The sequence below is a fragment of the Piliocolobus tephrosceles genome, unplaced genomic scaffold (genome assembly GCF_002776525.5).
Source record: "Piliocolobus tephrosceles isolate RC106 unplaced genomic scaffold, ASM277652v3 unscaffolded_42879, whole genome shotgun sequence".
NCBI lineage: Eukaryota > Metazoa > Chordata > Mammalia > Primates > Cercopithecidae > Piliocolobus > Piliocolobus tephrosceles.
The window spans coordinates 1-21,889 of record NW_022327508.1 but is presented as its reverse complement, the minus strand read 5'-3'; the positions used below and the strand labels follow the sequence as shown (position 1 = coordinate 21,889).

Sequence of the window (21,889 nt, the reverse complement as noted above, 5' to 3'; positions counted from 1 at the left end):
AGCCCAGGAGTTTGAGGGTGCAATGAGCGATGATCGCACCACTGCACACCAGCCTGGGCAACAGAGTGAGACCCTGACTCAAAAAAAAAAATTAGGCTGGGCACGGTGGCTCACCCCTGTAATCGCAGCACTTTGGGAGGCCGAGGCGGGTGGATCATGAGGTCAGGAGATCGAGACCATCCTGGCAAACACGGTGAAACCCCGTCTCTACTAAAAATACAAAAAAATTAGCTGGGCGAGGTGGTGGGTGCCTGTTGTCCCAGCTACTCGGGAGGCTGAGGCAGGAGAATGGCTTGAACCTGGGAAGTGGAGCTTGCAGTGAGCCGAGATCGCGCTACTGCACTCCAGCCTGGGTGACAGAGCAAGACTCCGTCTCAAAAAAAAAAAAAAAACTAGTGAGCACCTACTATGTGTCAGACATGATCCTAGGTCCTACAGCAAAGCAATACATAAAGAGGAAATAGGCATAACAAGAAAATACACAGTACAGCAGATGGTGAGCAGTGACTCAGGCAGAGGGAAAGCTGGTGCGGGGTTACTACTTTAAGCAGGATGGTCAGAGAAGGCTTCATGGAGAAGGTGACTTTTGAGTGGACAGCTGAAGTGAGGGAGGGGCCAGGTGGCTTTCTAGGGGGAGAGCACTCCAGGCAGAGGGAACAGCCAGGGAAAAGGCCCTGAGGAGGGAGCCTACCCAGGGGAACTGGGACATGTTCCAGTGTTACTTGAGCAGAATGAGGGAGGAAGTCATGGGAACCAAGCCAGAGAGGGACAGAGGTGTGGGGCAGATCTCACAGGAGCCTGTAAGACCTTGGGTTTTACCCTGAGTGCGATGGGAGTGTGGCAGCTGCTGAGCGGGGAGGGGTGTGAGCTGCCTTGGGTTTGAACAGGACCCCCTGGCTGCCTGGCTGATGAGAGTAGTCAGGGGTGAGGGCGGGAGCTGGGAGCCCAATGATGACGCTGGCTGGATCAAGGTGACAGGTGAGGAGTGGAGAGAAGGGGCTGAATTCAGGCTATACTGAAGGCAGGACCAACAGGATTTTCCAGATGGGTCAGATACAGAGTGTTAGAAAGCAAAGTGTCAAGTATGACTCCAAGATTTGGGGCCTGAGCTTAGGGTATGGATGACCCCTCTTCAGGAAGTCCTCCTGGGGAGCCCACAGCTCGCGGGCCCTTGCCTGTTTCCCTCCAAGGCTGGGGCCCCCCGTGGTAGGACTTGTTTCCTGTCCTGCTGCCACAGTGCTGGATAAGTGAGAGGTGAGAGGCGGAGGCAGGCTGAGCTGGGGCCGTGCCCTCGGCTGTGTGAGGTCTGACACTGCTCCTCTCACCTCTCTAGGGACCTGTGTTTTCCCACTTGCACAAGGCGAGTGGGTGCTCTCCAAAAGTTCCTCTAGCTGTAACCCAGTTTCCTACCTAGGAGCGGGCACTGCCAGCCTCCTGAGTCCCCGGGCCTTCTCTCCTGCTCCCTGACCAACCTCAGCCTCCTGGGAGCATCGGAGTATCTTCCTTCCCCTCTGGGACGCACAGGGCAGGTTGGGACACATGGCTAGGGCCTGAGTCAGCCTCACCAATGTGGGTGGAGGGGGTACCTGGGACATGTCCCCTCCTCCCTTCCCAGAGCTTGGTACAGCCAAGGGTGGCACAGCTGCCCCCATTTCACTGGCTCCTGGAGTCCGAGGGCATGGCTGTGGCCCTGGGGCAGGGCCAGGCATGTAGCTGCCCCACCTGCCCCTCCTGCAGTGCTGTAGGGAGGAGTCAAGTCAGACAGGAAGGCCTGGGGCAGATAGCACCAGCAGGAAGGAATGCCATCCCAGTGAGCTAGTGGGGCCCAGGGGCAACGTCACGCTAGTCCCACCTCCTTGCTGTCACAGGTGCAGCCTGTCTTGTCCTTCCCCTGACCAACCCAGCATCCACACAGTCTACACAGAGTTCCTCTTGCTGCCCAGACAAGCTAAAGGACCACAGGTAATGGGACATGGGGCTGGGTGAGCAGTGGGGTGGAGGGTCAGCTTTTAAGGAAATTGGGAGAAAGAGTGTCCTCAATAGGCTTGATATTGTGTGGTTCTTTGGTGGACCTGGGTTTGAGTCCCAGCTCTGCATCTTCCTAGCTGGGTGAGAACTTGTCTCTACCTCAGGGGAAGATGAGAAGATGACAAATATTCACCTCTCTGGGTTGTGTTGAGGCTCCACCCGCCTATACTTGGCCGTGGTAGGTGACCAGCTCCCAATTCTGTCACCAACTTGCTGCAAGACTTTCAGAAAAACCCTTGGCCTCTCTGAGCCTCAGTTTCCCTACTTGTGAAATGAAGGGTCCAACTAGATCTCTGAAGGCCCCTCACACCCTCGCTGTTACGGAACCTAACAGCTTAGTAGGGGAGGGGTGTTCCCGCAAATAGCTCAGCCTCTGCACCACCATCAGTGACTGCAGGCAGCTGCCCCTTTCTCTGCCCCTCCTGGAGGAAGCCACCCTGAGCTGCAGCTCAGGTTTGGGAGATTTGGGAGGAAGAAGCCAGCTGTCCCCCTGCTTCCAGCTCAAAGGCACCCCAGGGAGGATATGCCAAACAGAAAGCTGGGCCATGGGGAGGGGGCCCTGCTGCTTGTCAGAGCCTCAGGCGCAGGTGGTGTGGCCCAAGGGGAGGGGGCTTGGCAGACCTCTCAGAGCTCCCCCCACCCATCCCCGTAGGCTGTCATCCTTGTCCTAGAGCTGCCTCTGTTCAAAGCACCCTGGCTCTCACTCTTCAAGCCAACCTAGTTTCCTTTTAAGGGGGATGAGAATGATTATGGTTTTGTGCTTATTATTTTCTTCTGTTTTGTTAAGAAACTGCCCAGAAGAGTTCAGAGCCCTAACTAATGAGTTGGGAGTGTGTGTTAGGGGGAGTGGTGGGGAGTGAACTCAGGCTAGTGTAGCCCTAGAGCACCAGGTTACTTGTGCTGGGAAATCCTCCTTGTGAAAAGGATCAGAGAGCGAGATCTCAAGTGCTGGCTGCATGCCAAGAACCATGCTGGGCGTGCCCTGCTCCCTGCCTTGTTTCACTTTCACAACAACCCTGTGGGTGGTCTTTCCTTTTTCTTTTTTCTTTCTTCTTCTTCTTCTTCTTTTTTTTTTTTTAATAACAGATTTACTGAGATGTAATTCACTACTATAAAATTCACCCTTTAAAAGTGTATAATTCAGGGCCAGGCGGCATGGCTCACCTGTGTAATCCCAGTACTTTGGGAGGCTGAGGCGGGCAGATCACTTGAGGTCAGGAGTTCGAGACCAACCTGGCCAACATGGCAAAACCCCATCTCTACTAAAAATACAAAAATTAGCCAGGCATGGTGCGCACCTGTAATTCCAGCTACTCAGGAGGCTGAGGCGTGAGAATCACTTGAACCCAGGAGGCAGAGGTTGCAGTGAGCCAAGATTGCACCACTGTGCTCCAGCCTGGGTGAGAGGGAGACTCTATCTCAAAATAAATAGATAGATAGATAGATAGATAGATAGCTAGATAGATAGATAAAAATGAAGTGTACAATTCAGTGTTTTTGTGCATTCACAGAGTTCTGCAGCCAGCGCCACTATCTAATTTTTTTAAATCATCTCCAAGGTGAACCCTGTACCATTTAGCCGTCACTCCCCACTTCCCCTTCCCTCTGGCAACAACAAACCTACTTTCCATCTCTATGGATTTGTGTATTCTGGACATTTCATCTGGATGGAATCGTATGGTGTGTGGTCCTTTCCGAGTGGCTTCTTTCGCTTAGCCCAATGTTGTCAAGGCTCATCCGCATTGCAGTGAGTGTCCATCCTTTCCTTCCTCCCACTGGTTGGATGAGGTTGCATTGTATGATGATCTCAAACTTTGTGTCTCCATTTACCAGGGGATGGACATTTGGGTTGTTTCCATTTTTGGCTGTTATGTGTAATGCTGCTATAAACATTCATTACAAGTCTTTGTTCGGATATAGGTTTTCAATTCTCTCGCGAATATACTAGGGATTGGAATTGCTGGGTCATGTAGTAAATCTTTTTTAACTTTTGAGGAGCTGCCAAACTGTTTTCCAAAGTGACCTCCATTTTACAATCTGACCAGCAATGTATGAGGGCTCCGGTGTCTTCGCACCGTCACCAATACTTGTTACTGTCTGTATGTCTCATCGTAAGCCACCCTAGTGGGTGTAAAGGGGTATCTCATGGTGGTTTTGATTTGCACTGCCCTAATGACTAATGATGTGGAGCATCCTCTTTTTTTTTTTTTTGAGACAGAGTTTCACTCTTGTTGCCCAGGCTGGAGTGCAATGATACGATCTCAGCTCATTGCAACCTTTGCCTCCCAGGTTCAAGTGATTCTCCTGCCTCAGCCTCCCGAGTAGCTGGGATTACAGGCACCTGCCACCATGCCTGGCTAATTTTGTAATTAGAAGAGATGGGGTTACTCCATGTTGGTCAGGCTGGTCTCGAACTCCCGACCTCAGGTGATCTGCCTGCCTCGGCCTCCCAAATTGCTGGGATTACAGGTGTGAGCCACTGTACCCAGCAATGTGGAGCATCTTTCTATGTGCTATTGACTATTTCTGCGTCTTGTTTCGAGCAATGTCTATTCGAGTCCCTTGTCCATTTTTAAACTGGATTATTTGTCACTGTCTGTTGAGTTGTAGGCATGCCCATTTTTCCAGCTAAGGATTCTGAAGCTCTGAGAATGGATGTGACACGCTCCAGGTCGCAGAGTCAGTGAGGGGTCGAGGCGGGAACTGAATATCTAGGTCTGTCTGATGTTCAAGAGAACTGACAAGCTCTTGTACTGGATGCCACCTTTCTGTTTCTTATTGTCAGTTGTGTGTGTGTGCATGTGTGTGTGTGAGTGTGTGTATGTGTGTAGTGTGTGTTGTGAGAGAGAGTGTGTATGTGTGTGTGTAAGTGAGAGAGAGGGAGAGAGAAAGAGAGAGAATAGGTAGAAACAGAGAGAGAAAAATGGGAAAGAGAGAGAAACAGAGACTGAGATTCCAGGCTGTGGGAGAAGGGACCCACCTGGCTCTGTCTAGCTAGGCACCCACCTTGGTGCCTTGGTGTTTGACTCAACACTACACCAAGTTAGGACGATCAGAGCCAGAAAAAGCCTTTAATGAGTTTTAGGTTTCTTCCTATGAATCTTCAAATGTGTCAGTGGAGCCTCAAAAATGTTTTATGGAGTGTATACTCCCCTTCTAGTTTTCCTTGTCCCTAAATCTGAAACAAATTATCCAGTTAGACCCAAAAACCCCAAACCAGGACTAGCATTCCTAGTGTCTAGCTAGGTCTGAGGATCTAGAGCAGCACTCATCTAACTTTTTGATTGCACAATCTTCTCAAGAAGAATGCTCTGGGCACCCCCAGCATATACATATGCATAAATATATACATGTATATACAAGTATAGTGGCCATTAGCTGATGTCTCGGGACCAGTGTACATTCACAGTGAATTTCATCACCAGTGATAGTGGATGGAAATCCACCTTTCAAATCGTTTCTCATTATTATTTCAGGAACTCAAATACAATTGTATTTGAGTTTGAGTTTGTATTTGTTTCTCGTTATTATTTTGTATTTTGAATTTGTATTTGTTTCTCATTATTTCAGGAACTCAAATACACAGGAAAGAATTGTTTTGTGTGTGAGATTCCTTTCCATTGCTCTTTCCAACGTGGTAATGCAGCTAAACTAAGAGCAAGGACAAGTCTGTCCCACACTTTTCCTGTTGCTTGTTTGTACTTTCATGATTAGGGTTATCTCCATCCACAGTTTCTTTGCAGACTCTTTGAAGTCACTTGTCAACAATAAGGGGGCTGATTCAGTGAAAGCTATTTCATTTGAGCCTCAAATTAACCCAGCTGGGCTCCTGCACACCACAATATATGGCAATAGTCTGAATGTAGAGAAAAGGAAGACGTGGCCACAGTCAACCTGTTTGCCTTGTGGGGCTCCCCACTGGCCTCTGGGAGCCCCACTTCATGGACATGACATGTGGTGTCTGACATATGAGCCAAGGGTACACATCAGGGCTAAACTATATACTATTAACTAATTTTTAGTTAAAAGTTACATATAAATCAATAAATTAATATTTTCCTCCTGTACTTCAGAGAGAATTGCTTGAGAGACTAATAGGTTCTGAGCTAAGAACATCTAAGCCAACCCCTGCCACTCCTCAACTTGCCACCTCACATGGCAGCGTGCTCAGGACAACCCCAAAGCTGTTGTCATTTTTAGAATATTATTTTATATATTGAGGCCAGGTGCAGTGGCTCAGCACAACACTTTGGAAGGCCAATCCCAACACTTTGGGAGGCCGAGGCAGGAGAATTGCCCAAGGTCAACAGTTCAAGGCTGCAGTGAGCCATGATTGCCTCACCGCACTTGAGCCTGGGTGACAAAGTGAGACCCGGTCTCTAGAAAAGAAGAAAGAAAGAGAGAAAGAGACACAGAGAGAGAGAAAGAGAAAGAGAGAGAAGGAAGGAAGGAAGGGAGGGAGGGAGGGAGGGAAGGAAGGAAAGAAAGAAAGAAAAAGAAAGGAAGGAAGGAAGGAGGGAGGAGGGAAGGAGAGAGAGGAAGGAAGAGAAAGAAAGAAGGAAAGAAAAAGAAGGAAGGAAGGAAAGAAAGAAAGAGAAAAGGAAGAAAAGAAAGGAAGAAAATTCTTTTATATATTGAAGTTGGCAACTTCCCTCGTGACTTCCTCAAGGTACTGACCTTTCCTTCTGAGCTCACAGCCCTACCTGCTCCCCCTGTCCTGGAGTCCTGGAGTAGTTCTGCAGAGACCTGGGGACAGTGACTAGGCCCATCCATGTGGAGCTCATCCCTAGGTCAAGTGCCCTGCTCCCCAAGCTACTTTTCTTGGGTGTATTCTCTACCCGCTACATCCTCTGGATTCTCTTTGTCTGTCCAGAACTTATTCTATGCAGGACCCAGGAGTAAACCCAAGATGGAGGATTGGGGATGGTGGAATGTGGGCCACGACCTTCACCGTAGACTCTGTGCTTCTGTTAATATGACCTAAGGCTATGGTAGCTTTGCTCTGTAGCTATATCACCTTGTTGGCTCATATTGCCACTTTAACAAACATTGGTTGTGCACCTACTATGTGCTAGACAACAGCCTCGATACTTACACTGTTTTCTTTCCTTCCAGATTATCTTTTTAAAATCCTAGATCTTTCCGTATAAACAGCCTCCACACAGAACCCAACCATCCTCTTTCTGTACAGCATTATTATTATTATTCTTTTTTTTTTTTGAGATGGAGTCTCGCTCTGTCACCCAGGCTGGAGTGCAGTGGTGCGGTCTCGGCTCACTGCCAGCTCCGCCTCCCAGGTTCACACCATTCTCCTGCCTCAGCCTCTCGAGTAGCTGGGACTACAGGCGCCCACCACCATGCCTGGTTAATTTTTTGTATTTTTAGTAGAGATGGGGTTTCACTGTGTTAACCAGGATGGTCTCGATTTCTTGACCTTGTGATTTGCCTGCCTTGGCCTCCCAAAATGCTGGGATTACAGGCGTGAGCCACTGCGCCCTGCCTTGTTTTTGTTTTGTTTTTATTTTTTTTTTTGAGACGGAGTCTTACTCTGTCACCCAGGCTGGAGTGCAGTGGCACCGTCCCAGACCACTGCAACCTCTGCCTCCTAGGTTCAAGCAATTCTCCTGCCTCAACCTCCCAGGTAGCTGGGACTACAGGCACGTGCCACAACATGTCTGGCTAATTTTTTGTACTTTTAGTAGAGACAGGGTTTCACCATATTAGCCAGGATGATCTCAATCTCCTGACCTCGTGATCCACTGGCCTCAGCCTCCTGAAGTGCTGGGATTACAGGCGTGAGCCACCGCACCTGACCACAGCCATTATTTTGAAACTTGGGTACCACGCTTGATTTTGTCCCTTTTCACTTTCTTCTTGCAGCCTAGATGCCATTCCACACTCCTCAGGGGCAACCCCAGGTCCTGTCTGCATCCTTGGGTATGCAGTGGCCATAAGGTTCCCCCGGATTCATGGAAGTTCATCTAGTCCAGTCAGCTGGATGGCCGGCCAGTGCGGCTTGTCATCTCACTATTAAACTGCCTGGCTGACTTAGACAAAATGGTGGAGGTGTAAACCGTAGCATCTTCTTTCTTCCCCTCTTCACGGTTCCCCTCAAACTCTGATGTTGATGTTGATGTGTTCATATCCACACTCCTCACTGTGTGGTCTTGAGCAAGTCCTTTTCCCTTTCTGGGCCTCAGTTTTGATCTCCTGGATGCAACACTGTAGAATTCCAACTTGGGGAGGGGGAGAGACCTCCAAGCCTGGAGATCTGTGGGGAGGTAAGGTGGGCCTGGGGGAGAGTAGTGAGAGAGAAGAAGGGGTATAAACAAGTGGAAGATGATATAAAGGGAGACGGAGATACAAAGAATCTTTGTAGTCCTAATATTATTTCTTTTTTTATTGTTTGTTTATTTATTTATTTATTTTGAGATGAAGTCTTGCTCTGTCGCCCAGGCTGGAGTACAGTGGTGTGATCTCAGCTCACTGCAAGCTCTGCCTCCTGGGTTCATGTCATTCTCCCACCTCAGCCTCCCGAGTAGCTGGGACTACAGGCACCTGCCAGCATGCCTGGCTAATTTTTTTTTTTTTTTTTTTTTTTGTATTTTTTAGTAGAGATGGTGTTTCACAGTGTTAAGATGGTCTCGGCCGGGCGTGGTGGCTCAAGCCTGTAATCCCAGCACTTTGGGAGGCCGAGACGGGTGGATCACGAGGTCAGGAGATTGAGACCATCCTGGCTAACATGGTGAAACCTCGTCTCTACTAAAAAAAATACAAAAATCTAGCCGGGCGAGGTGGCGGGCGCCTGTAGTCCCACCTACTCCGGAGGCTGAGGCAGGAGAATGGCGTGAACCCGGGAGGCGGAGTTTGCAGTGAGCTGAGATCCGGCCACTGCACTCCAGCCTGGGCGACAGAGCGAGACTCCGTCTCAAAAAAAAAAAAAAAAAAAAAGATGGTCTCGATCTCCTGACCTCATGATCCGCCTGCCTCGGCCTCCCAAAGTGCTGGGATTACAGGCATGAGCCACTGCGCCCAGCCTCCTAATATTATTTCTTTAAGCTCTTAAATTCAGCACTTTGTGACTTCTTTTAATTAAGCATTTCATCTAAGCCAGGGGCTAGAATGTAGCCGGGAGCCAGAAAAACATGGTTTCTACTTCCAGGGAGCTCAGAATCTAAGTCCTTTTAATCTCAATCCTCACAGCAACCCTGCAAGGCAGTGACACTATCCCTAATTTACAGATGAGATAACAGAGGCCTGGGGACGTAAAGTAATTTTCCAAAATCAGGAGCTGGGAAGTGAAGTGCTTAAGCCTGACTTAAGTGCTAAAGTAGGTGCTACCAGACCCCGTTGTCCCAGTGGCTTCATCAGGGCATCTCTCAGTATCGCCCCCTGGGTAAGGACATGATATTGCGTCCTGTGCTATCCAAAACCCCATCTGAGCTCCAGAGCCCTTAGTGTGTGACATTGTTCCCTGTTTGATGGATGAGGTAAAGGGCCTAGAGGAGCGAATTGAAGGAGAAGCAGCTGCACTAGCAGCAGCAGCAGCAGACTTTCCACTCGAACCTCCAAAAAGGGACACAGCTCTGTCAACACCTCGATTTTATCCCAGTGAGGCCTACGTTGGACTTCTGACCTGAAGAACTGTGAGATAATTTGTGTGGTTTTAAGCCACAAAGTTGGTGGGTGTTGTTATCACAGTGATAGAAAAACCGCTGAGGTGCTGAACCAGGTCCAAGAGGTGCACCTTCAGCAGGGGGACAAGTCTCTAGGGCAGGATCATCAGGGCTGCTGCTGCTTTGGTGATCACAGTGCTGGAAGATGAGGGAAAGGAGGGGGCTGGGGAAACCCGGTAGGTCCCCAACCCAGCCTGAAGTTCAGCCCCAGCCCCTCATATGGGGGCTCAGGGACCCTGCCAAGCCTCAGCCTGGAGGCTGGAGTGAAGTCTGTGGAGCCGGTCTGCCATGAGCCCTGTTGAGCTCTGCAGGAAGCCTGGAGCCCTCCCGAGACATTTGTCTCAACTACAGTGCTTTGGTTGCAAGTTACAAAGCCACCTCAGGCTACCAAAAAAGACTTTCCTGGGAAGATAAGGAGGTAGGGGTGGGTCTCACAGAACAGAGGGCAAGGGTAAAAAACAAGACTGCAGAAGAGGCTGTGACCAGGAGGCAGAATAGAGAGCATCAGCCTCTTCAGGGCTCTGTCTCAGGGCAAACCACCTATGCCAGCCTTTAGGGCTCTGGGTCACTCATGTCACAAGTCAGATTCCTGCAGAAAGAGAGGCTGATGTTCTAACCTGGGTAATGGGAGTGACCACTACACAGATTCCATGTAAAAGGGGCTTAGGGAGGGAGTGCAATTATTTTGGGGAGTACTTATTTTGGAGCTGTGATTGCATAACAAAGATCTGTTTGAGGCTGGGCGCGATGGCTGATGCCTGTAATCTCAACACCCTGTCTCAAAAAAACAAAAGAAAAACGAAAAAGGATCTGTTTGAAATCAGAGTGCATGCTTGTCTGGGGTGGCTTGGGAAGTTGATGGAGATTACTGAGAACACTCTTGTACCCTTGGCTCTGCCCTTGGCCTTGTCCCCACCCCTCAGCCAGGAAGGGCTTGACACATCGAGGGCCAGCCCCAAGCTGTTGTCCAGTGGGAGCTGGATTTCCTCAAAGAGAAATCCTGTGTAATCATCAGAAGATGGGGGCTTTCACGCCAGGTGGGCAAAAGCAGCAAACGTCCATTCCTCTGTCCACTCTGTTCCCCTCCCAGCTGCTGTTTCTGCTTCCAGAGCTCCCACCCCATTTCCCACACTGGGCTTGTTTAGCTGAGCTTGCCCTGCATTTCTGGCCCACAGACACGTTCCTCGGTCTACCCTCAGGAAAAGTTGGCCATCTTTAGCTTGGCATTCAAGGCCCAGACTGATCTTCTCCACCCTTTCTGGCTCTTAACCCTTCAACTGCCTGCTGCCCCCAACCTCCTCCACTGAAACTTTTATCCTACTCTGCCTTTCTCTTCCTGTTGAAATCCAATTCCGTTTCAGTCACCTCAGCCCCCTCATCCAATATGGGACACCAAGAAGACAAGCAATCCGTGAATCAAGAAGCAGGGTTCTGGAGCTGTTACCACACAATCAATGGGTTCACCGCCCAATGCACATAGAGGCCAATACCATGGCACTGGCTTTTGAGAAAAGAAAAGCTTTATTACAAGTCCAGTGGCAAGGAGATAGGAGGAAATACTCAAATCTGTCTCACCAAGATGGGAGCTGGGCATGTTTTATAAGCATAGGGTAATGAGGTATGATCTGATTGGATTTTGCAATGAAGTGATGTGGGAGGCATGATCTGATTGGATCCTGCCATGGGGCGATGCCAGAGCTTGATCTTATTGGATACTGAATCCTGGCATGTGCTATCCGCTTCTTAATTCAGTCCCCACTCCTCAGTCTGAGCACTTAGGTTCCCCTGTAGTTGCACACATAGTAACCTGGCATGCTCAGGTTATGTGGCTGTCAACCTGCGGGTCCATGGCAACTGAAAAACAACTCACAATTTGTTACATAAAAGTTGAGCCAAATTGATCTGATGTGATGAAAGAGCCAGCCTTGCCCCTGTGTGGCTCCATGACCTGTGCAAGTTCATCTCCATTTCAGGGACTTGGTTTCCTCTTCTATAAAATATGACAGTAATCTCCACCCTGCCTCCCTCCTGGTTGTATGAGAGTCAAGAGAGCTGGGAGAGGAGAGTGCTGTGAGGCTGTCATGGCTCAGTGTGCTCTGTCAGCCCTCCTGCCCTGGGCCCAGGCTCTGTGACAGCAGGAGCTCAGGAAATCCGGGCTCACCTGAAGGGGAAATCCAGTTTAGCAGGACCCGTGGGTACAGAGGCCCCGGCACCACCCCTGACTCAGCAGGGCTGGGCTTTTTGGAGAAAAGTGCCAGAAAGTCAGGCATTCCATTTCCTTGTAGGATCAGCCTTGGATGTGGGGGCCACCTGAGGTGGTGCTAGAGGCCTCTAATCAGGGGGTAGCTGGGGCATGAAGCTTCTCTGTTGGGGTAGGAGTCAGATTTGAATCCATCTATAAACTGGAAGACCTTGAACAAGTCTCTTCCTCTACCTGAGCCTCAGTCCTTCCCTATGTTAAATAAGACCTGTGTGAAGGCCGGGGGTGGTGGCTCATGCCTGTAATCTCAGCACTTTGGGAGGCCAAGGTGGGAGGATCACTTGAGCCCAGGAGTTCAAGAGCAGCCTGGGCAACATAGTGAGACCACATCTCTACAAAAATATAAAAACTAAAAAATTAGCTGGCTGTGGTGGCAAATGCCTGTAGTCCTAGCTACTTGGGAGGCTGAGGTGGGAAGATCACTGGAACCCAGGAGGCTGAAGCTGCAGAGCCGTGATCATGCCACTGCATTCCAGCCTGGGTAATAGAGTGAGACCCTGTCTCAAAAAAAAAAAAAAAAAAAAAAAGAGAAAGAAAGGAAAGAAAGGAAGAAAAGAAAGACAGAAAGAAAGAAAGAAAGAAAGAAAGAAAGAAAGAAAGAAAGAAAGAAAGAAAGAAAGAAAGAAAGAAAGAAAGAAAGGAAGGAAGGAAGGAAGGAAGGAAGGAAGGAAGGAAGAAAAGAAAGAAAGAAAGAAAAAAAGAAAATGGGTGGAGGAAAAACAGACAAAGACATTAAAAGGAGAAACAGAGCCACGTCAGGTCTTCCCTCTGTGATGGTTCCATTCCTCCCCTTCAGTGTGCTAAAGACCTGCCCAAGGAAGTTCCCTTGGCTATGGAAACAATTACTCAAGGCTCCAACAGTAGCTAAATATAAGCCAGGTCAGCATATTTGCATAACACTCTGATGACTGTTAGTGTGTCCTCTTTCCTGGTGCCAATGTTAGGGTCCTGAAAAGAGGAGCCAGCGTCACTCCTTTAGTCTCCCAGCATGGGCTGAGCAACTACCCTTACTTAACCGCTTACCATGTGGTCCTGGGCAAGTTTCTTTCTTTCTTTCTTTTTTTTTTTTTTGAGACAGAGTCTTGCCCTGTCACCCAGGTTGGAATGCAATTGCGTGATCTCAGTTCACTGCAACCTCTGCCTCCTGGGTTCAAGTGATTCTCCCGCCTCAGCCTCCTGAGTAGCTGGGATTGCAGGCTTGCAACCACCACGCCCAGCTAATTTTTGTATTTTTAGTAGAGACTGGGTTTCACCATGTTGGCCAGGATGGTCTCCATCTCCTGACCTCGTGATCCACCCACCTCAGCCTCCCAAAGTCCTGGGATTACAAGCGTGAACCACCATGCCCGGCCGGTCCTGGGCAAGTTTCTTATCCTCTCTGTGCCCCAATATTCTGACCTATAAAATGGGCACAGCCCTAGTGAGCCTTCATAGGTTTGTGGTGAGGAATAGATTAGTTAACACAAGTTAACTGTTAGAACCTTGCCTGGCAGATAGTAGGCACTTATAGCTGCTTGTTATCATCATTTTTCCTTTGTTCCCGGCTCTGTACAGGGTATGGGTGACACAGAGATGAATCAGCCTTAGTCCCTACTTAGGCTGCATTCATGATCTAGTGAAGCAGACAAACCCTGGATGGTGGTACGTGCCTGTAGTCCTACCTACTCAGAAGGCTGAGGCAGGAGGATCGCTTGAGTCCAGGAGTTCAAGGCTGCAGTGAGCTGTGATTGCACCACTGCACTCCAGCCTGGGTGATAGAGAGAGACCGTGTCAAAAAAAAAAAAGGCTAGGGATAGTGGAGGGAGTAAGGTTAGGGGAGTGGGGAATAGAGTTGGTGGGTATCGTTTAGACAACTGAAAGAGTACTTCATGAAGGAAGTGGGTTTTGACCTGTGCTTGGAAGGTCAGATGCAATTTTGACATTAGGAAAGAATGGACTAAGCCAAAAGTGCTGTGTGTGACCAGGACACAGAGCAGGATGGAGATGAGACTGGAAAAAGAGTTCATCACTTTGTAAACTTCAGTCTATCTGACATCAGCCAGCAGCTCTCTTTCCCCCATGTGGCTCTACAACTCTTCCTCCACTCTAGCTGAAATGCCTTCATTAGAGATGATCTCAGCCAATGAATATGTACTAGTCACCTGTTGCGTGCAAAGAACACTATTCAAAATAGAAATATGCCCTGGAGGCTTCTGTTGTCAGTCATTCCATCTTGATATCGATGCATTTTAATGGCTAGTGACTTCCTAATGCCTAGCTGAATTCTGCTCTGAGAAATGGGAAGTTTTATTCTAGAAAAGGGTAGGCCAGGCGCGGTGGCTCACGCCTGTAGTCCCAGCACTTTGGGAGGTCAAGGTGGGCAGATCACAAGGTCAGGAGTTCAAGACCAGCCTGGCCAATATGGTGAAACCCCGTCTCTACTAAAAACACAAAAGTTAGCTGGGTGTGGTGGCGGCGCCTGTAATCCCAGCTACTCAGGAGACTGAGGCAGAAGAATCACTTGAATCCCGGAGGCGGAGGTTGCAGTGAGCTGAGATCGTGCCACTGCCCTCTAGCCTGGGTGACAGAGTGAGCAAGACTCCATCTCAAAAAAAAAAAAAAAAAAAAAAAGGTAATGGAGTCTGAGGTCTAGGAGATGGGGGATGAGTGGGGATGGGACTGGACACCCGATGTCCAAGGGTAAGAGGAGGCCTGTAGAGGAGGAAACACACATTCCCAACGGCCCTGCTAAGGACTGTCCTGCCATTTTCACATACTATGAAGTAAGCACTATTACTGTCTCCATTTTACAGATGAGAAACCCAGGGCATAATGAGGGATTAAGTAACTTGCCCATGCTTCCATCGCTAGAAGAGGCAGAGACAGGATTTCAGCCCAGGCAATCTGGCTCTAAGACACAGGAGAGGAGGCTTCCTGCCAAGGTCTTGTGGTAGATTCTCTAGACCATTCTCAAATGGGGGATGATGTTTGCCCCACAACAGGGGTCATTTGGCAATGTCTGGAAACATTTTTTATTGTCACAGCTGAACAGGAAAGTGCTACTGGCATCTGGGAGGGAGGAGGCTGCTAAACATCTCACAATGTGTTACCCAGTCCCAAATGTCAGTCGTGTTGAGGCTGAGAAACTATGGTTTAAATTAGTCAGAGGCTGGGCACAGTGACACATGTCTGTAGTCCCAGCTACAGGCTGCGGTGGGAGGATTGCTTGAGCCCAGGAGTTCAAGACTAGACTAGGCGATATAGCAAGACCTCTGTCTCAGATAAAAAAGTAAAAAATAAATGAGTCAGAGGCTAGTAAATCTACCTCCTCTCAGATTTGAGGTCTCAGCTTCAGAGCTGAGAGTAGAAGAAATGGGGCAAGGAATCAAAAGGAAGCCTGCACTTCCTGGCTCAGCTGCTATAACAGAGACTCATCGCACAGCGGCTCCATTAAAAGAAACTTCTTGGGCCAGGCGCGGTGGCTCAAGCCTGTAATCCCAGCACTTTGGGAGGCCGAGATGGGCGGATCACCAGGTCAGGAGATCGAGACCATCTTGGCTAACACGGTGAAACCCCATCTCTACTAAAATATACAAAAAACTAGCCGGGCGAGGTGGCGGGCACCTGTAGTCCCAGCTACTAGGGAGGCTGAGGCAGGAGAATAGTGTAAACCCGGGAGGCGGAGCTTGCAGTGAGCTGAGATCCGGCCACTGCACTCCAGCCTGGGCGACAGAGCGAGACTCTGTCTTAAAAAAATAAAATAAAATAAAATAAACTTCTTTCCTGTGCACCTAGCTGTCAAGAGGTGGCAGGTGGCCCTGTGTGTGAGGCCTGCCAGGGCTCAGGACTCCCTTGCCTTTTTGCTCAGTCATTCCTGGATGTTGGCCATGTTTGTGGGATTGGAGTTGGTTCACCAACTTCAAATCTGCATTCCTGTCAAAATTGTACCTAGGCTGGACGTGGTGGCTCACACTTGAATCCCAGCACTTTGGGAGGCCAAGGTGGGAGAATTACTTGAGCCCAGGAGTTCAAGACCAGCCTGGGCAACATAGAGACACCCTGTCTCTACACACACACACAAAAAAAGATGGTGCCTGACTTGTCAGGTACAGATAAATACTGACTTCCTTCATGAAGCCCCCTGCTAGTTGTCTAGCCAATACCCACCACCCCGATTCCCCACTCCTTTAACCCTCCTCCCTCCACTGCCCCTGGCCTTCTTGCTTGCCAATAGAACTACCATTTTTTTGTTAATTAATTTTCTTATTCCTTTGAATGTTGAGTGTTTGTCTTTTTCTTATTTATTTGCCAAGCTCTTTATATATTAAGATATTAACTAAGGTGATATTAACTACTGATTATTGTTATTCCTCCAGGAAAAGCCATGGAGACTTCAGCATCCCCCTCCCAGCCTCAAGATAACAGTCAAGTCCACAGAGAAACAGAAGATCTAGACTGTACGTTTGCCTTCTCTGACCCTCTGGGCAAAACCACATGGGAGGTGGAGTCCAAAAGTAGAAGGGACGGAAGAAGACCCTGCTCAGCTCATTTTGCACAGGGCCTCAAATCACAGTTGAAATGGCGAAGTAGTGGTTTTACACACATGCACACATACATGTGCACGGTCCAATCTGTCTTCCTGTGCTATCTAGCTATGGGGACCCTCAGCTGCTTGCCAAATCTCAAGAATTCTCTGGGGGCTTGGGCTGGCACTAGGGAATATGCCTAGAAGGTAGAGAGGGTCCTGTGTGACTCCATAATGGGGAATGGGAAGGTTTAGGGCTTGATCACACCCCATCTTGGCTGTAATTTACAAAGGATCCTAAATTGGCAACTCCTCCACAGAGTCTAGCTTTCTCTGGGTGCAGGGCGGGGGGCTTAGAAACCCCTTTTCTGAGTCCACATTCAGATAAATCTCTGTACTGAGCCTTCCTTGAGCCCCTGGTATCTCTGAGAGCTTTGGTCTCCTGCACGTTGCATTGGCCCTAGATATTTGGGAAGATAATCCAGTCCTTCCTGGCTCCTCAAGTCCAAGTAGAACTCTGGAGAGGACTGGGTGGTCCCTGGGATGGGAAGGGTGGGAAATGCTCATCCCCTGGCCTCTATGTGCCTTGCAGATGGAGAGACAGATTTCCACAAGCAAGATGGGAAGGCTGGACTATTTTCCCAAGAACAATATGAGAGAGACAAGTCTTCTTCCTCCTCCTCCTCTTCCTCCTCATCCTCTTCTTCCTCCTCCTCCTCAGGTATAGCAAAGATTTAAATATATGTGCATTATTCAAGAAAAAGATTTACATGGGGAAACAATCCCCCATACTTGAAGTCATTGAAGTATTTGAAACTCCAATACTGTTTCTCCACATTCTCTTCTAGAGTCGATCTGTCCACATGTCCTTCTATGTACACAGTTATAATTGATCGTATAGGCAATTCTGTCCTCCATTTAAAAATTTTCCCATCTTGTCCTAAGCTTTTTGCCATGTTATTCTGTAATATCTCTGCAGCTATTTTTATTTATTTATTTATTTATTTATTTATTTATTTATTTATTTATTTATTTTTTGAGACGGAGTCTTGCTCAGTTGCCCAGGCTGGAGTGCAGGGGCGCAATCTAGGCTCACTGCAAGCTCTGCCTCCCGGGTTCACGCCATTCTCCTGCCTCAGCCTCCCAAGTAGCTGGAACTACAGGCGCCCGCCGCCACGTCCAGCTAATTTTTTGCATTTTTAGTAGAGACGGGGTTTCACTGTGTTAGCCAGGATGGTCTCGATCTCCTGACCTCGTGATCCACCGCCTCAGCCTCCCAAAGTGCTGGGATTACAGGCGTGAGCCACCGTGCCCGGCCTCTGCAGTTATTTTTAATGTTTACCGAACAGCCTCTCAAGTGGCTGCATTTCATGTAAAGTAACATTTAGGTTTATTAGGAGCACCCCAGTGCCATAGTCAAAGCATGTGTTACAGGTTCAAATCCTGTCTTTACCACTAACTAGCTACATGTCCTCGGGTAAACTGCTCAACCCCTGGCTGCCTCAGTGCCCTCATCTATAAGATGGGGATGATAGCAATACATAATACCTCATGGGATTCTTGTGAGGATTAAATTCATTATACAGGTAAAATCTTAGCACAAAGGACATATTAATAGCTCTAAAAGTAATTGTTGTGTTATGATCTTCCCCTCCCAGGTTTATCATGCTCATGAGCATCCTTGTGCAAAAGCTTTTGCTTTTTGAATTTTTGTACAAATCATTCCGAAGTATTGATTCCTTGCCAGTACTTTAGTGGGTTTAGAGGAACGACATCTCCAATAGCATCCTTTTTTTTTTTTTTTTTTGAGACAGAGTCTTGCTCTGTCACCCAGGCTGGAGTGCAGTGGTGTGATCTTGGCTCACTGCAACCTCTGCCTCCTGGGCTCAAGCGATTCTCCTGCCTCAGCCTCCCAAGTAGCTGGGATTACAGGCACTCGCCACCATGCCTGGCCAAATTTTTGTATTTTTAGTAGAGACAAGGTTTCTCCATGTTGGCCAGGCTGGTCTTGAACTCCTGACCCCAGGTGATCTGCCCGCCTTGGCCTCCCAAAGTGCTGGGATTACAGGCATGAGCCACTGTGCCTGGCCTCCAATAGCATCTTGATTACAAATAACCACATTATTCTCCAAGAAACAGCGGAATGTTCTTTCATTTGTACTCTTTTAATTTAAAATATAAGGCTGAATTCTATAGTAGTAGCACCAGCAATATTTATTGAATGCTTACTCTGTGCTGGGAGCTGTTCTAAGCACTTGCATGTAATAACTCAATTCTCACAGCAACTCATAAAGGAAGGTACTATTATTATTCCCAGTTTATAAGTGAGAAAACTGAGTCACAGAGAGGACAACTGACCTGCTCTAAGAGAACTCAGTAACCAACTTGGGATTCCCTGGAGGTTTTTGTGGAACCAGGGAGGCTAACTCTCCTCAGCCAGAGCTCCTGCACTATGATCTCTTTTATGCCATGGGCTTGAGCTTAAGATTTTATTTAATGGAAGGTCCCCTGAGCTGGAAGGAAAAAAAAAAAAAAAAAAAAAGAAAAGCTCTGGTCTTATGTCCTCATGTTGCAGATGCTGAGCCCAAGGCCCAAAGCCACAAAATCAATGATCATTTCAGCAGAGGAGGGAGAGTGGTCAGTGGGCCCAGTGGGTTTGTTTGTAACCAGTCTCCTCATGGCACTGGAAAGGAAGCCATCTCCCCATTTAAAAACAAAAAACGAGAAAACACACAAGCCTACCAGGTATGAGGTTTGGCTCTGGAAGAAGAGTTTCCAGGTGCAGGGAGGGGGCTGTTTGTGGCGTGTCCTTTTGTTTCTCCTCCCCGGGCCGGAAGGAGTGTTCTGTCCTCTGGTTCTGGTTGTCCCTCAAGGAGTGCTGCTCCTCCAAAAATGTCCCCCATGTGACCATAATCCCTGGCACCTAGGCACCCTGGAGTCTCTACCTCATACATGGGACTGGCTGAAATTAGCCAAATGGAGCACTAAGAGAAAGCAGCAGGAGAAAGCCACAGTCCTAGAAGCATGAAGACAGGCTGACATTCAGGATCCTGGTCCCTGATCCTACCGTGACTGACCTGCAGCCAGAAAATGACTGCTTGTTTTTCAGGCCCGGAGGGGACCTGTTACTCTAGAGGCCCCGAGCCTGGGTACCTCATTGCAGCCCTGCCGTCCTCACACGCAGGACCCTCACTCACAGTCACATCCAGCATCTCTCTCCCACGTACCTGTTTCATTTATTTATTTATTTATCTATTTATTTTTACTTATTTGTTTATTTTTTGAGACGGAGTCTTGCACTGTTGCCCAGGCTGGAGTGCAGTGGCACCATCCTGGCTCACTGCAAGCTCCGCCTCCCGGGTTCACGCCATTCTCCTGCCTCACCTCCCGAGGAGCTGGGACTACAGGCACGAGCCACCACGCCCGGCTAATTTTTTGTACTTTTAATAGAGATGGGGTTTTACCGTGTTAGCCAGGATGGTCTCGATCTCCTGACCTCGTGATCCGCCTGCCTCGGCCTCCCAAAGTACTGGGATTACAGGCGTGAGCAACCGTGCCCGGCCCACATACCTGTTTTAATCCAGTTATTTTTAGATGAAGTTTTATTTTCAACCGTAAGAGATTACACACAGGTACATTGTAGAAAAATATAGAGTATATAGAGAAACAGAAATATGAGAAAATAAACCACCCTTTGCTCCATTACCTAGAGATAACCACCCACCCAAAACGTATTAGTGTATTCTTTACATTTATTTAACAAATACTTACTGAGCACCAAATTTGTGCCAGTCTTTGTCATGGGTACTAGGGACACCAGCAAAGAACAGTGAGTCTTTTTTTTGTTTGTTTTTTGAGACAGAGTCTCGCCCTCTGTCGCCCAGGTTGGAGTGCAGTGGCACAATCTCAGCTCACTGCAACCTCTGCCCCTTCAGGTTTAAGCAGTTCTTTGCCTCAGCCTCCAGAGTAACTGGGATTACAGGCGCATGCCACCATGCCCAGCTAATTTTTTTGTGTATTTTTAGTAGAGATGGGGTTTCACCATCTTGGCCAGGCTGGTCTTGAAGTCCTGACCTCGTGATCCACCCGCCTTGGCCTCCCAAAGTGCTGGGATTACAGGCGTGGGCCACCATGCCCAGCCGAACAGTGAGTCTTTCTGCCATGGTTAATTTTTTTTTTTTTTTTTTTTTTTAATTTATAAAGAAAAGAGGCTGGGCTCAGTGGCTCACTCCTGCAATTCCAGCACTTTGGGAGGCCAAGGCAAGCAGATCACCTGAGGTTAGGAGTTCAAGACCAGCCTGGCCAACATGGTGAAACCCTTTCTGTACTAAAAATACAAAAATTAGTCAGGTGTGGTGGCGGGCGCCTGTAATCCCAGTTACTCGGGAGGCTGAGGCAGGAGAATCACTGAAACTGGGAGGCAGAGGTTGCAGTGAGCCAAGATCGCGCCATTGCACTCCAGCCTGGGTGACAGAGTGAGACTCTGTTTCAAAAAAAAGAAAAAGAAAAAGAAAAAGAAAAAAGGTGTATTTAGCTCACAGTTCTGCAGTTTGGGTAATTTCTTAAGTAATTAAATCAGAGAGCATATACAAAAAATAGTCTTCATTTTAAACAGCATATATTCCATAATACCTTTTATTTAAAAAAATTGTATTAGGCTGGGCACGGTGGCTCACGCCTGTAATTCCAGCACTTTGGGAGGCCAAGGTGGGTGGATCACTTGAGTCCAGGAGTTCGAGACCAGCATGGGCAACATAGCGAAACCCCATCTCTACTAAAATACAAAAAATTAGCTGGGTGTGGTAGCACATACCTGTAATCCCAGCAACTCAGGAGGCTGGGGCGTGAAGATCACTTGAGCCTGGGAGGTCAAGGCTACAGTGAGCCCTGATTGTACCACTGCGCTTCAGCCTTGGTGACAGAGTAAGACCCTGTCTCCAAAAAAATTGTATTATGAATATATCACAGAGAAAGCTAAAACAATGTTTATTCAGACATTGATGGCAATTGTCTCTAGTGGATAAAATTTAGAGTAATTGCCAGCTGTGGTGGTGCACACCTGTAATTCCAGCACTTTGGGGAGCCAAGGTGGGTGGATCACCTGAGGTCAGGAATTCACAACCAGCCTGACTAATATGGTGAAACCTCGTCTCTATTAAAAAAAAAAAAAAAAAAAAATTCGCCAGGCGTGGTGGCACATGCCTGTAATCCCAGCACTTTGGGAGGCCAAGGCGAGCAGATAACCTGAGGTCAGGAGTTCAAGACTAGCCTGACCAACATGGAGAAACCCTGTCTCTACTAAAAGTACAAAATTAGCCGGGTATGGTGGCAGGCGCCTGTAATCCCAGCTGCTAGGGAGGCCGAGGCAGGAGAATTGCTTGAACCTGGGAGGTGGAGGTTGCAGTGAGCTGAGATCGCACC

General features: G+C 48.3%; 1 long non-coding RNA gene across 1 annotated transcript; it reads left to right on the top strand.

Annotated features, from left to right (window-relative positions):
• Nucleotides 1–1,770: 1,770 nt before the first annotated feature.
• LOC113223892 lies at nt 1,771–17,306 on the top strand. The gene is made up of 3 exons (XR_003308928.2): nt 1,771–1,962; nt 16,320–16,400; nt 17,061–17,306. It is a non-coding gene; the product is annotated as an uncharacterized LOC113223892 (long non-coding RNA).
• Nucleotides 17,307–21,889: the final 4,583 nt, after the last annotated feature.